Below are 14985 nucleotides of genomic sequence, written 5' to 3'. Positions count from 1 at the left end.
TTAAAGGCATACTGGGCAGGAATTGTTCATTTTTGTTTGTAAACACAACATGGAACTCATGGAAAGTGAAAGCAAACCCCAGATTCAGTCTCGTTTTGGACCAGCTTTGTCTGATTGGCATTCTTCCTCACTATATTTTCTTTTTTTTCAGTGCTGTGTCAGCTGTTTTCTTAGCTCCATGCCTTAAGGGTGATGCAGAGAAACATAATAAACAAAGAAAATGAAAAATAAAAATACAATTACGGTTGTTTGAAGTTGGAACCAGGAATTTGTAAACTGTAATCAATGGCAATGGACAGTTTGGGGAATAATAATTCCGCTTGTCTTCTGATAACTTTAGGTACCTTTAATTTTTCTTTAAACCCCATTCAGTTGTTTAATACTTGGTAAAGTTTCCATATTTTCTGTAAATAACTTGATTAGTACAACCTTAATATTACCATATATTTGTCTAGATTGTGAAAATAAGACCATAGACTGTATGAAAGAAGTGGGTCTGAAAAGTGAAGCCAATGCAGATGTGCCTTAAACCAGTATTCTTTCTAATGGCCACCAGGGGGCGACTCCACTGGTTGCAAAAAGAAGTCTGATTGTACAGAAGTGTATGAGAAAATGACTTCTTACTTGATTTATTACTTTATTAAATATTTTACCCATCAATCAGGATAGAGGCATAGCAATGTTTATCCATGGTACATTTAAATAGCCATGAAATTGTTTTTGGTTTACCTTGAATTATGGAAGCTTACTTTGTTAGCATGGACTTTGCATGGCATAGCCAGGAGCCAGGTGCTGGTATAAGCAGGGGTGCATAGTAGGGCTGCTAAAGTGATAATCATGATTATTTTGATCAATATTGTAATCATGATTATTCATCATGTTAGGGAAAACATCTGTATTTTTATTGCACTACTTTTGAACAAACAATCGGTGCTTGTTGTAAACAAACAGAGATCGCTAAGTGAACACCTTCTGCAGCAGCAGCACATACACACTGTACTGCTACAGAGCTAACTGTTAGCCTGTTAGCAATTTGCCCTGCAGCTGGAAAACTGCTGCAGGAGGACTGAGGACTTTTTTGTCACCAGTCGCGTTTTTGGAATATAGTCACTACGGGGGTCTGGAAAGTCTCTAAATATAGCAACAAAGTTGCTGAGTTGGCAAAACTGCTTCGTCGGCTTTTACAAATGGCGCGTGTTGTTGTGCCATCGAGTACTACATCACATCCTGCTTAGCATTCTATCCAACCAGCAACCAGGCTTTTTTAGGGGAGAGAAACAGCCCTGCCCCATACTGGTAGTTGATGGACTACTGGTGTAGAAAGTGTTTGATTATATATGCAGGAAAGCCCACATTTTAAAATGGAAATATCACCAACGATCAGGTTAATTTATTCGTGGCGGCCAAAATCGTGATCACGATTAAAATTTGGATTAAGTGTGCAGCCCTAGTGAATAGTATCTCCGGTTCTCAGTCAGATCTACCCTCTCGTCCAAAAAACGGGCGATGGCCTGAATTCCAAACTTGAGGCTTCAAAACAATACTGGCTACGTCCAGTTCTTTTATAGAGTCTATCCATAAGACTTTAACGGTAATGAAATTGAAATGAAGCTCAGCTTAGCTACCAATTTCACTTCAAAATGTGACATCCATCATTAAAAACTGATCATAAGAAAAGGAATCTCTGTCACATAAAATTAAAATGAAAGACAATTATGTTTACATGGTGAAGATAGACTCCCCTCTGTTCTTTTAAAAAAGTGACAAAATACAGGTTACATGTTAGAAGAAAACTCTCCAAAACGACACATGACATCGGATCTTTTTCTACATCTGCCACCTAGTGTGAAGTGACTCAGATGCTTCAGGCGAGGATGGGGGAATTAGGAGGGCGGGACTGCACCGCCCATAGCATCAGTGTTTCATCTGTACTGTATGAAGACGGGTCTGCTGAGACTTAACCTCAGATGCTGTGGATCTTGGCGGGTCACTGCCCGTGAGGCCAGAGAGGCTGGCTGCCATAGTGACCTGCTGACCTCCTGATGTCAGAGCCGGCAGCAGTATTAGCTTCCAGACTGCACTGAAATCCAGGGATTCTAGATCTCTTCCCGAGTGGAGAAAAAGGAGAGAAAAAAAGTGAGAGCAAAGGGAGTAACAGGAGTGAAGAGGAGAGAGTGATAGATGGCACACTGTGATGTCTCCAGAGGGTTGAGAGAAAGTGAGGAAAACGAGGGAGAGCAGGAGGAGAGGAAGAAAGCTTCAATGTCAGCTGCAGGATCAAAGGAGAGAAAGGGAGGCAGACTCTGGCAAAGAAGGCACCTGAAATCCATTCAAATTAAAACATACGCTGACACAAAAGTCAGCACATGAATACAAAGAGCGTCTTAGCCGTGTTTGTTTGTTTGAGCCTGGAGAGAAAGGAAGGGAAAAAAGCATCTTTGTAGGGCACGGTGTATACATGTGAGTGTTTGTCTGGCTGCTTGCCTGCCTGCCTGTGTGGAAATCCCAGCGCTCAACTGTGTATGTGTGAAAGCACGCGTGTGGACATTTCCTTGGGTTTGAGTGAGTGTGTTTATGTGTGTCTATGGCTGGAGGTAGGGGAGCATCAGGGAGCAGGGAGCTGGGGAGTTTTGGGAAAGGTCGTGAGGCACAGTAGCTTGGCATGGTGGCATATTTCATTTATAAGCTCACTGGGGCATAGCTGTGCTGCAGGGAAGATTAAGCTGTAACTCTTCAGTTTGTACTGAAAATGCAGGCCATGTTCCATTAGTGGGGAAAAATATAAACCCTCTTTAGAACTAAATTAGTGATGTTACTCTGGTTGAGTTCATCAACACAATGAATATTTTACAGAGTTTTTAATTATTTGTTTATTTCATGCATTTTTATATTTAATTCATGTTTGGTCACGTTGATTCAAATAGAAACAGATAGATAATGGCAAAAGGGAATTTATGTAGTTTTTAAACCTGTGTATTTCATATTACCATTGCATACAATGACTCATCCTAATGGGATCCTAATGCTTTCTTGTAGTGCTGAAACCACTGAGACTTAACCAACTTTTGCAGCTTTTAGTTGCCTTAAGCAGTTTTAGTCTTCTGTCTCATCGTTCTTACCAACCTCCCAATATAAAACCATAGGGAGTCATTTTCAGCAAACAAGTTGAGACAAGTGTTCTCTTCCTCCCATTACCAAACAGGAAGAGAGAGGGAGAGAGGCATGAAGGATGTTGAGCAGTTTTCCCCAAGAGTTGGTAAAAACCACGTAGTAGATAAAAGGCCAGTGAATATAAACTTACAGGTAAACTTGTAGTCCAGTGTCAAGAAAATATGATTTGAACCACTTCTTTGGAATTTTACCAACTCCATAAATAGCCGTTATCTATTTACTCAGTGAAAAAAAAGTTAAAAAAGACCAAACTAGCTAGCTAGCGTTACCTGATAACATAGCATCTTTCAAGTTTCTGAGCTGTTCTGCATGTTCTGCATGCATTGGCTGTAAAAAAAAACAAAAACAAAAAAACAAGATGCTGACAACCAAAATGCTAATCTTGTAGACCTTATGCTCTTTAGACTATATCACCTGATGTGCTGCGTTGCTCCCCTCATAACTGCAGCCACTAGAGGTTGAAGCCTAACAATAAACATATGTATAGTAGACAGAGTCTAAGAAGACCAGGTTCTTCTTGTATTTGTATCAGTGATCAACCAAAATGAAAATAGACTTCTTAATCTTCTAGTGAGCATAGCAGGACCTTTCTAATCTACATCTATGAGGCTAATGACCTGTGATAACTCCCATTCAGTTCAAAGCAGGTGTTTAAGGGGATGCCTCACATTAATCTGAGTTTCCAGTATGATATTTATGCTATTGTCATAAAAAAATAAAGTGAGAGTATGTGCCTATCTTTGCTGCTTTTAGGCAGGGTAGAGAAGTGACATACAGCACAACCTAGTTTCCAGAATAAATGTTGGAATATTACATTTTTCTAAACCACACCTACGTTGAATCTCCACATTTTTGAAACACAAATTAGTTGGAGAATGTAAACGTGACTGGTGCAATCAGTTGAAACTGTGATACATGATGACTGACTTAACACTTTAAATCACAAGAATGGTGTCCACAGAGTATTTTTGAAAGTAATGTTATGTATAAAGTGTTTTTTAAAGTCCTTGATTGGTTGGTCAGATGACAGCAAATAACCGCTTGAACGTCACACGAGAGACATAAAGCAGCATGAGCAAAGTGCTGAAGTTATGTTTCTTAACAGGTTATCCCTTCCAGTAAGCTGAGTAAGTAAGTTATTGCCTGTATTTCACTTTTGGGTTCATTTCATGTCTTTCTGCTCCCATAGTGGTCAAAAATACCTTAATGTGAGTTTGTTCCACAGTGTGCTTAAAACCCCCTCAGCTGTTCTTAAATCACTGTATACCACAACCTCTCATGGTTTATTGTAAACAATCGTAAACAAACCGGCATCGCTAACTGTGCACTGAGTGTCCGGTGCTTATTGTAAACAAACTGGCATGCTAACTGTACACATACTGCTGCAGCAAATACACACTGTACTGCTACAGAGTGAACTTTGACCCTTATTAGCACTGTGCTACTCATGTCATACTGTTACATGTCATTTAGCTGATGCTTTTGTCCAAAGCGACTTACAATAAGTGCATTCAACCTGAAGGTACTAGCCTCAGACCACAGGAATCAAGTAAGTACATAACTTTAAGAGCCATCTGTAATCACTACAGGAGTGCTATACATAATGTTTACATAAAGTAAACACACAAACAAAATATTTTGTTGATGACAAATAATTGTTGTTCTGCAAAACAAAGTGGTTCCTCTTCGGTCTTTAGTAGACACAGTGGAAAGCATGCAGTCACTGCAGTGCCAGAAGCAAAAACATTACTCTAGTATCTTCTCTCGCTGTTTATGCCCCAGCACTGACATAAGTTCTCTTGCCTCTAGGCCAGCATTAGAGAGTTTTTATTCAGTGGTGCTTTCCAAGCAGTAATAAGCAGCGATACTGATGTAATGCGGTCCCAGGTGTGTGTATGTATTTTACAGAGGCTTAGAATGTGGCTCAGCCCATCATTATCAAAGACTCTCTGTTTTATGTGTCATAAAATATTGATCTGTTAACCCTTTATCGGGTGAAAAACTATATTTGGTAACATCAGTGGATATCAAAATGGGGTCCCCATGTCTGTCTGTGAGGTAATAGATCAGGCTACGTCACAGACGGTGACACCATGACATTTAACCAATCAGTATAATAATATAATCATATTAACTTTATTGACCCTTACCTCCAATGTAAAAAATGAAACATTTAGAAAAAAAAATCTGCAAGGAACCAAGAAACAGTCATACAAACAGAGTTATTCTTCAATGACTTTTACAAGGAGAACTTGACTATGACGGCATATTAGGGCCAAGTATTAATAAAAATATGTATTAAAAAAGTTGCAAATTTACTAGATTAAAGTGGCAAATCTACAAGAGAAAAAGTTGCAGATTTAAGAGATTTAAAGTGGCAGTTTTTCAAAATCAAGCCATCCGTCTGCTTTATTTCTGTTTCCCTCACTGTTTTTGGTAAAGTGTAAAAACATAATAAATATCATTGGTAAGTTGTTTTCATCATTTTTGGTGATGATGCTTTTCATAGATGCTGGCCTTTTGTTTGCGGCTGCATGTGTTCTAGACCTCCACGTCTACTTGGTGAACTGCAGGCCAACCATTGCTTGCACACTTGTAGTTTGTTGTTGTGTGTGGGTTGACTATGTGTGGGTTGATCGTGTAGGTTATACGGCTGTGTGGCGGTATGGGCATCCAACATCACAGAATGTCACACTGTGTATTTATTCGCCTTCCATCTTTGGTTTCCCCCTGCTAGTTTAGTCTGCCTTACTTGTTTAAAAGCAAATGATCAGCAAAATATGCACACAGACATATCAGCACTTGTGTTGCCTAAATATCAGCAGGTGACTGTTTTTATGACACATCCATGGCTCTGTCCATGGTCCTAAAATAGTAATAATGAATCATCTGTATATCTCTCTGTCCGGCCCTTCCATCTCTGTTAGTTTCCCCTTGGATCCTTGCATCTCCATACAGCCGATACTATACTATACTATACTATACTATACTATACTATACTATACTATACTATACTATAACTATACTATACTATACTATACTATAACTATACTATACTATACTATACTATAATATACTATACTATACTATACTATACTATAACTATACTATACTATACTATACTATACTATACTATACTATACTATAACTATACTATACTATACTATACTATAATATACTACACTATACTATATTATACTATACTATACTATATCATAGCATACTATACTATACTATACTATACTATACTATACTATACTATATCATAGCATACTATACTATATTATATCATACTAAACTATTTTATACTATACTATACTATACTTTACTATACTATACTATACTATACCATACTAAACTATACTAAACTATTCTATACTATAATATACTACACTATACTATACTTTACTATACTATACTATACTATACTATACTATACTATACTATATTATACTATATCATAGCATACTATACTAAACTATTCTATACTATACTGTACTATACTGTACTATACTATACTATACTAAACTATACTAAACTATTCTATACTATAATATACTATACTATATCATACTATACCATACTAAACTATACTAAATTATTCTGTACTATACTATAGCATACTATGCCATACTATACTATACTATACTATACTATACTATACTATACTATACTATACCTTACCATACCATACCATACCATACCATACCATACCATACCATAATATATACGACATGCTATAGCCTACAGACTGTACAAGAGCCCAGTATAGCCTCCGAGCCTGGTATCGGGTACAAAAATCCAATGCAACCCTATGTACAGTATAAGCAAATAAAAAAGTAATGCTATCAAAAAGGTTGTTTTTTTAAATGACCAGAGCTGTCTGACACAGTGTCAGCAAAAGCTAAACATTACACTTTCACCACTGTTAGTTGATTTCATGTTGAGATGATGAAATCGAAGCCGTTAAGCTCTTCAGACACACTTGAGAATATAAACATTTATAAAGTGAGGCAAGAAGGGGCAAAAAAAAGTCTGTATTTATTTCTGCAGAGGTTAAGTGTTTTTAATGTTGACTGAAAACTAATGGTGTTATTTTAAAAATCCAGGATTCAGCTTGGAGACACTGTCAAGGTAGTGTGTGAAATCATCAGTGAGCAGCAGCCTGCTCTGGAAGACATTTTTAGCAGACGAATCACACAAGAAAATAAATCCATTACAGCAAATCCAGACCATCCTCCCTTCAAGGACTTTTATGCATACTCTCTGGTCAGAGATCCAGGTTTCTGAAAATAAGGTGCAAGTTTTAATCTATTAAATGTGCAACAAGAGCTCTCAGTTCTAAGAGACTATAAATGGCCTCTTGATTCCTTTTACAGATTAGTACTTTCATCTTATCTCATTTCTATTCTTATTGCTGCTGTTTCTTTTATCACATGAACCTGTATTTCTTTATTCCATATTGTGTGTATGTCGTGCCTACACTTTTTATGTCTTTAATTGTCTTTTTAATGTTTTTATGCTTCCTTGGTTTAAAATAATATCTTCTCGTGGGACAATAAAAATCTAAAGTGAACAGAGTAAACATACAAAATATACTTTGTTGCCTGTTAACCAGCTCTGAGGTGCATTAATCTCTCAACAGGAATTAATTTCAGTGTATTTCACTAGTTCCCATGCATCACCGGAAAGATCCCACTCAAACCCAGCTGGGTAACAAGAGAATAAGATCGTGCTGCTCCATAGTTTATCATTTAACATATTTCACGTTTCTTTCACCTTTAGCGCTGCTCAATACCGTCTGACGGCTGACCTTTAGTGGGAGAATGAGAAAGGCCTGTAACTGTAAGCACCCACTCACACACAAGCGAGGAGAAATAGGCGAGTGCGTGCACTCTTCTAAGGTCATAGCCTGAGGCAGTCAATAAGAGTGGTGAGCTTTTGTGTTTGCCAATACTTTCTAGCAAACAGTTTGACACAGCTATATGTTGGAGATAAACATGAAGAAGATCTTCTCTAATAAACTGATGGAAATACATACATGTAACATATTTAAACTGAAAAAAACATGAAGCTTATAGTATTTTCTTATTTCTAGCAATAGTATCTTAATTATCTTGTTTTGAGTATAATTAACGTACTGACAATAACTTTATGTGCCTATTTTTTAGGGTTGTCACGATACAAAAATATTCAATACTCGATACCATTTTCAATACCACAAGGATAAAAACAGACCCCAAAATTTAACAGAAATATTTTTATTAACAAGAAAAATGCAACATGTAAAAATTAACAGAACCACAGGTTAAATATTCATAATAAAAAACAGTTGTGCAAAAATAAACTGCAACTATGATAACAAGCTTCAGGTCTGAGGTAGTGCAAAAAATAAATAAATACATTAAACAATAACAATAAAAACAATATTTTCGGCTGTTTGTGTTGCTGTTTGGTTGCAGGTCGACTTTTCTCTGCTTCATTCTGGGACTTCAAGAGAGGAAATTACACTTTTCAGTCACCAACATTTATCACCAAACTTATTAACTCTATGCTTATGTAGACTGACACTGTGTCAATTAACGTAATATGGGCATACTACGTGCTAGATCGATACTTTTTAAAATGAGTATTGTATCCGGATACAACGTTTAAGTATCGATACTTTTTTGAGTATCAACACTTTTGACAACCCTACTATTTTTAGAACACTTTAAAACATTAACAATTATTGTCCTCACATTTGTTAACATGCCCCATAACCAACTTTTTATTGTGTGTGTATGTCACACTCTGACTCAGAGTGAGGGTAGGTTGCTGTTTGGCAGACTGGAAAAAATTCCCCCAAAAACCAATTTGTAAGGGAAAACTGTCTTACAAAGATAATGACAAGACGCAGTCAAAAAGTGAAGATGCAAAAATCCCATTTATTATTACATCAAAAGAACTACAAAAACATCAAATAGAAATTAAAGAGGAAACAAAAATATGTTTCCTACACGGGAGGGTCAGCACACCTCAGCAGTAAGTAAGTATGTAAGTAAAGTTTATTTACCATATATAGCACTTTTCACAGATAAAATCACAAAGTGCTTTACAGAAGATACAAAGAAAGAAATAACATAGGGGAACATAAGACAATTAAAACACAATGAAACATAAAAAATTATAAAATAATATGTACAATGCATGGTGGTCATCCAAATGCCTGTCTAAAAAGATATCTGGTCTTAAGGTGATTTTTAAAAGTGTCCGCAGAAATAGCAGACCTAGGGGGAGAGGCAGAGTTTGGGTGCCACATATTGAAATGATGGATCACCACGTGTTTTCAGACGGGTACGTGGTACAGACAGAAGATGTAGTGTGTTTGACCTAAGAGACCGAGCTGACAGATATGGGTGAAGTAGTTCAATAATATATAGGGGAGCCCGATCATGTAAAGCTCTATATGTGAGAGTAAGAATTTTTAACTGAATCCTGTAGACAACAGGGAGCCAGTGAAGAGACTGCCGGTCAGGGGTGATGTGGGAGCGTTTGTTTGAACCACTGAGTAATCTTGCCGCGGCATTCTGAATTGACTAAAGGCAGTCAAGAGTGGACATACTTAGTGAGGAGAAAAGTGAGTTACAGAAATCAATACGAGATGAGATAAATGCATGTATGAGCATCTCAAGTTCACCTTTTGAAACTACAGATCTCAGTTTACTGATGTTTCTAAGATGGAAAAAGCAAGATCTGGTCAATTGTTTTATATGTTTGTCACTTATGGCAGTCCCCCAGCGACTATCATACACTGCAAAAAGAGAAAAGTTGGGTGAACTCCAAATTTCAAGGCAACAAACTTCGATAAAATTTCGAGTTGGACAATTAAACTAAATATTTTAAGTTTTGTTTTTGAGTTTGCTCAACTCTGAATTCAGATTTTTGTCAACTCAACTGTAAGTTGTACTAACTTATAATTTTACATTATAAGGTATAATAACTTTTAATCCTTACTTCTGCTAACTTCTGCAATGTGCTGAATTGGCACGATTGTAATGCCACTATGAAATGTCAGCTAATGTTGCGACTAAAATTTTGAGTTAGCATTGATACGCTAATGGCTACTCTTGTAGCTGTAACAAGCAGCGCCGCTAGCATCAGTTAGCCGCTAGCTTTCGCTAATGACAGAATTTCACCGCTTTCCTGCATTTCACAACAAAGAAATAAGAGTTAGCAGAACTATTGTCCCTTGTTGTGACCCTCAACTTAAAGATATAAGTAACAACAACTAACAAAGTTGTTTTTGAGCATACAACTGGCTTCCTTTGTTGTGCTAACTTACATTATTGCCCTAAATGTAAATAATTTATATTTCCAAGTTTGACCAACTTAAATCACTGTTTTAGGCCAAAAAATACAAGTTGGCTTTTTTGCAGTGTAAGTGAGCAAAATACTACCACTATAAAGCCTAAGCTCCTCCCTCTGGAACAGGCCATTCCAGGCAATTAAATAATAAATTCATGTTTAAATGTATACAAAACACATTGGACATAATCACTCCAATATTACAGGCTTAAATCAACATGGTGATACATATTCTACAATAATACTTAGCCCTGAAACAAAGAGGGATAACAAACATTGGTTTGGCCAAATTATGTCCCACATTCCACACAGGCAAATAAAAGGGCAGCATTCACTGTGCTCGGGTCCTTTCACCAACCAGGAAGCGGTAAGAAAAGTAAGCATAGCAAACACCAACAAATTTACATAATCAGTGTAAATTAATGTTATTGAGCTGCTATTTCTAACTGTAACTCTAGTGTGTGCACCCACCAGGCTATAGTTAGCAGCTACCAGGCTACTTTTAACTGCATATTTATGGTTAATGTTGATATTTTGTGTTATGGGCAGGGTGTTCTGCCACAGTGTATAATTAAATTAAACAATTAAGTTGATCAGTTTATACTTTTAAAATCATCACATATTGTTTTTACATTAAAGACAGAGTGGCAACTTATTTAGAATTGGGTTTGTATGACACTTCCTAACCTTACCATAACCTCTCTTCTATATGTTTATGCAAAGGCTTTGACACTCAGCCATTGTTGCAGCAGTAAAACATCCAGACACAAAAGCAGGCAGGTAAACAAAAAACAAAAGGAGAAACACAGTCATACACACACTCACAAGCAGAGAAAACACACTCACAGTTGTGCACGCTGCTCTAAAAATCCTGCAGAGAGGAACATTAAGTCATACAAACACCTTGAGTGTCAGCCTTGGCTGTGAAAGGGGGGGAAGATGGATGGTCTTTAGCCTCGGCTGCTCAGGCAGTGATGAATGACCAGATAATTTCCAGGCCACACACACACAAATCACTGCGCACACTCACACACACACCAACACACATCAGTATAAACACTAAAAAAAACACTTGAAAGCACATTTATTTAAACATACAAAATAAAACACTACAGATACACTTGTGCCCTACATATCTGCACCACACACACACACACACACACACAAACAAACACTTACACACACACACACACACACACACACACACACACACACACACACACATAGGGCTGGGCAATATGGACCAAAAGTCATATCTCAATATATTTAGGCTGAGTATCTATATAAGATATATATCCCGATATTTTTGAAAATTATTACATGCCAGTAGTTTTATTGAAACTGTTTATTTAAGTTAACATAAACACTGTATAACAACAGGAGTACCTTTTTAAAAAAAAGTTCGATAAAATGCACATTTAAATGAAAAAAAAAATCTTAAATAAAAATGGCATATGAAATAAAGTAGGCCAATCTTTTTCTGAAATAAATATATTTATATGAAAAAAAGAATAGCGAACATTACAAAAGAACTAAATATGACAAACCCTAGTAAGGGAAGCTTTTATATATAATTTTTTTTTTAACTATATCGATATATGCGATATGGTCTAATTCCATATCACATTTAAAAATATATCTATATATTTTTTATATCGATATATTACCCAGCCCTACACACACACACACACACACACACACACACACACACACACACACACACACATGTTTCCATACACTGCCCACTGATGACTGACTGCTCACAGTAAAGAGATCCCACAAGAATTCATTACTGTTCCACTGACTTAAAACAGACAGATGAAGGCAGAGGATATTGGTTCAATATTAAAAAAAAAAAAAAAGAAAGAAAGAAAGAAAAGAATACTCAATTACATAGAGGTGTTTTATGGTCTCTCTAGAGAAGTTAGGTTGATGAGGGATGGATAAAAAAAAGTGTGTCCTACACTTAAGAAGCATTTGCGCTTTATTTGATTAGACTGCAACAAAATGAGTAGGGGCAAAACAGCAGGAAAAGGCCCAGATTATAATCTTAGCCACTGTGTTTTATTTTGTATTTTCTTCCCTTTTAAAAGATCCTATATATTGTATTCTAACATCAATAAACCATTATCGTGTGTGAGAATAGTACAGTTACTGTGCACCAACAATATCATCAATTACAGGGCATCCACATTTGTCCTGCTGTGTTGGATTCGATAAGAATGGCACAAAAGAGTCAGACAAAACAGTTTTTTTTCTGGAGAAAGTGTTCTGATCCTTTACCACATTATAAAAATACCAGTACAGAGGTATTTTCTGCAAAATATACTGAAAATATAAAATGTAAAGGTGCCCAATGCAAAAAAGGCGCCTGTTTTCTAAATTTGTGCCCCAAAATAGAGCTAAACCTTTATATTTTCTGCACAGGCCAGTATCTGCACTACATTCATACCATGCAATTTTGCATCTCAACATTTACATCTAGTGCCAGTGTTCAATTCCAGTGCATGAGGTAGAGTGCCCTTTATGAAGTGAAGTGGAAAGTAAGGGTGTGGAGGTCTGGGATGTTGATGTGCATGTAGCGCTTTCAACTGTCATTCAAGAGACTGGAGTTTGCATCCTCTTACTGTCACGCTCCAACAGTTAATGTTGGCTTTTTACAACCATAACCACTATTTTTCCTTAACCTTGTGTTTCTCAAACCCAGCCATACCGTCACCGTTTATTATTTGCCATAACAATCTATCGTTCCCCAACCTTAACCATACGGTGATTGCCATTTGCAGGTAGTTTAAAAATAATTGTTTTATTTAAAAATGTTGGTACTTTACATAAAAAAAGGAACTAGGGCTGTTTCCACTACTGGGCAATACTCGGAATGAGGCGGGTCTCACTCGCTGTAGAAGAGCAAGGCCTTTTTTATCCCCTGAAAAAAGCCTGCTTACTGTAAATCGCTAAGCAGGATGTGACGTAGTACTTGACACCACAACAACACACGCCATTTGTAAAAGCCATTGAAGCAGTGTTGCCAACTTACTGACTTTGTTGCTATAATTAGCAACTTTTCGACTCTTCTTAACGAGCTGCGGGGCGGCGGCTTGTTAAGAGGAGTAAGAACGAGTCGAAGCGGCACATTCCTCCTGCAGCAGTCTCTCCCAGCTGCAGTCACAGACCTGGCTAACAGTTAGCTCTGTAGCAGTACAGTGTGTATGTGCTGCTGCTGCAGGAGGTGTTCACTTAGCGATCTCTGTTTGTTTACAACAAGCACCGGACACTCTGTGCACAGTTAGCGATGCAGCTTAATTCACAATTACTATGTTTATGATCACTGGTGACGCTGTGCATAATTAGCCATGCTGCTTTGTTTATCATCAGCTGCTGACTTGGTGCACAATTAGCGAAGGCGGCCACAGTTTCGTCTCCCGTCGCAACTATCGAAAACCATACTTCACCTTCAGAGTCTCGTAAATCCCTCTGGGAGCCTTTTTGTAGTGGAGACACACAGAGTGAGTGGACTTTTGAGAGGGCGTGGCCTGAGACTTTCCTGGTGGACACTCTTCCCCCTAAAGGAAACACGGCTATTCATAATCTGGGAGGTTTTCAGAATCATATAATATCCACGTTCTTTTTGGTTATATGGTTGTCCTACATTTTATATTACTTTATTATAACTGCACTTATGTACAATTAAAAGCACAGTAATCCCCTTTAATTCCAATATATATAATATTTTATAGACTAATACTAAACATTAAAATAAGCACCACATATTGCAAATACATGACCGTCCAAGTCCACGAAGGGTGGGCAGTTTGGTGCATGGGTCAAAAAAAATGGGGCTTTGACCCAGGAGACTGCTTGTGTCCCCTGTGAAAACAAAAGTCAACGATATTATTTTAAGTGATCATGTAAATTAATTTCCATACATCATGCTCTACGTCAACTACGTAACCATGAGTTAGAACTCAGTAAGAGTTGTGATAACACTTTACAATAACCATCATTTATAAATGGTATATTGGTCAATTAGAATGGTAAATACATAATTTATGAATGTTTAGCTAACTAAATCATATATAAATTGCAAATAGATTCTATATTAATGTACGTTTATAGGTACTTTACCATTAACAAACAATTCAATTTAAACTAATAGTTTATTAATAGTTTTAGTTGCACTTATTATAACATTTTTAACACCATATTAAGTATGTTAATGATTTTGAAATGATTCATATACCTTTAAGAAAATGGTTGAAAACATTTACCGATTAAATATGTATAGCACTTTGTAAATGGTTAATAATTGGTTTATAAACCATCTATAAACATTACTTAGTTGGTTATTGTAAAGTGTGACCAGAGTTGTTTTAATAACCCAAACCTTAATTTTTCCCATAACTTTAACCAAGTAGTTTTATTTCACAAGGTTAACAACAACCATCCCTGCTTTAAGATTCCATCCAT

The sequence above is a fragment of the Centropristis striata genome, chromosome 14 (assembly GCF_030273125.1).
Source record: "Centropristis striata isolate RG_2023a ecotype Rhode Island chromosome 14, C.striata_1.0, whole genome shotgun sequence".
In the NCBI taxonomy this organism is placed as follows: domain Eukaryota; kingdom Metazoa; phylum Chordata; class Actinopteri; order Perciformes; family Serranidae; genus Centropristis; species Centropristis striata.
This window is presented reverse-complemented; position numbering follows the sequence as displayed.